Source organism: Gavialis gangeticus, unplaced genomic scaffold (assembly GCF_001723915.1).
Source record: "Gavialis gangeticus isolate Ggan-Ray unplaced genomic scaffold, GavGan_comp1, whole genome shotgun sequence".
Lineage (NCBI taxonomy): Eukaryota > Metazoa > Chordata > Crocodylia > Gavialidae > Gavialis > Gavialis gangeticus.
In genome coordinates, this window is record NW_017728996.1 from 11,828,380 (window position 1) to 11,830,615 (window position 2,236).

Below are 2,236 nucleotides of genomic sequence, written 5' to 3' on the forward strand. Positions count from 1 at the left end.
CCTTTTTTTTTTTTTTTTTTTTTTTATTAAAAAGGATGACTTTCTCTCTGCCACTGCTATGCTCAGCCGTACGAAAGCCTACGACGACACCTTACAAAGTTGCCAATGCATTGGTGGTATCAGTATTAATCATGTGCTGCTTGAGACTGTAATTGAATAGTTTTTACACAGATGATATTAACTGATAAAATATGGCATCCTCATGAGAAAACATTACCTTGAAATATTAGCGTTATAATATGTTAATTTCTATGGAGGATATGACTACAGATATATGAGGAGATGTAAATTTCCAAGCACTTCTGCTGACAATTTCCATGTCAACATAACTCTTAGGAATTTGTACTCACTATTTTGCGATGACTTATATGATGATGTATAACAACTTAAGGGGTTTTTAAAATGCAGTATTTTGACTAATGTAGTTTGGTAAATAGCATAAGGACTATTTCTTCTTTTCAATTTCTTGAGAAAGGATGCAAGCCTCCTATATCAGTAACAGTCACCTCTCAGATGCAAAATGCCATAGTAGTCTCAGCTTTCTGCAGCAAACAAACCAAGCCTGGAGTAATCTCATTTGTTATTAATGGGCAAAGAAATTCTGGGGGTAGCCGCCAAAACTCATATCCAGGAGGGGGGAGAGTGAAGGAGAGAGGTGCCCATTTTACTTCAGACCTGTTTGATTTTCTGATCTTTCTTATGTTGCTTTTAGTCCAGCCTCACTCCTCTGGCTTTAGAGGCCTCCGGTTCATGCTGGTGCGTTCGCTCTGATCTTTTTTAGGAACAACCTAGTTTTATCAGGTGAAATTAGGGAGAAAAGGGTACCTTGAAAGCAGAAAGGGAAGACTGCAATTGTATAAAATGACAGCTATCCTGACACTCTCTTAGTGGCTTAATCTGAATTAATTGGTGCTACTTCTGTCTTTGATAGCCAAAAATAGCCTTAGGGGATGTGGTTCTCATGGAACAAGTGGCCACTTGGGAGAGCCATCCCAGGTCCAATCATGTCATGGGCTCATTTGTCTCCCACAGTAATTCACTACTCATTTCAGTCCCTTTAAATGTAAAACAGCTGCTGCTGCTTAGTTTTCCTTTAAGGTACCTACCCTCGCTTAAAGCCAATCTTGAATGCAACCCATCCCATAATAGTCTCCCACACAGTGCTCATTTGGAAACAATTAACCCTTGATTTGAGATCCTCTCAAAGAATCCCTTTCCATGCTCCCTTCCAGTCTGCTGCAACCCATTTCATTATTCCCTCCCTGCTTGGATAGGAATAGCTTTCTCCATTAGAAACACCTCGGATCTGGCAGCTATTTGTAAACGGTAACTGTATATATGGTTCTTGGGGGAGTTACAGAATTGCCATTTTTATTGTATTTGTTTTACCCCACTCATCTGTACTTGTTGGAAGAACTCTAGGCTACCAAATCAAAACAGACCGGCGCTTTGTCAGGAATTACTTTGCAAAAAGATCATTTCCTTCCCCCCCTCCCCCCCACTGGACGAGGGGGTCTTGTTCACTTCACACGTGTTTGGCACCAGCCCTTACCCCTGGCATCACTCAGTCTCCAGCGATATGATGAGCTTGCCGATTAATCTACTGTAAGGAGAAGCATCTGGCTCTGAGCTAATAAAATATCAATTTGTAACAGGGAGGAACAGCGCTCAGCGAGAGGCCTGCATGCTCAGGGCTCTGAGACCCAATTTGACTTGGAAAGTTTAATGCCACTTGTGAATTTATCCTGCACTCAAAGCACTTTACATCTTTCTGTGCGGTGGTCTCAACTTTCTCCAAAGTGCTGTGGTTTTGGAACCACTTCCTTAAATTGTCAATAGAATAACCAAGCTCCAAATTCCACAGGGCCCAGCCCCCACTCCCCCCCTCCTTTTCCTAATGGGTTGCTGGCCAGATGTGGTGGCCCCTTGCTGTGATGTTAAACTGGCAACACCCTTGATCCAGGCAGACAGACACTCAATAGCCAACTTCTGGAAAACTTCCCTCCTTCACTGGATGTCTCTGACACAAACCAGCTGAAGACATTGCAATGCCAGAAAGTGTTACAGCTGGACTGCATGACAGATTGGCAGCAACTCGCTGATTTGGGGACCTGATTTGGGGGACTGTGAACCACTCACTGTCCAGGCACTGAGCCACTAATCACAGTTTATATTAGCAATCAGATACTTTTCCACTACTGAATGATCTGTTCAGGCTTTTTCACCTTACAGGACT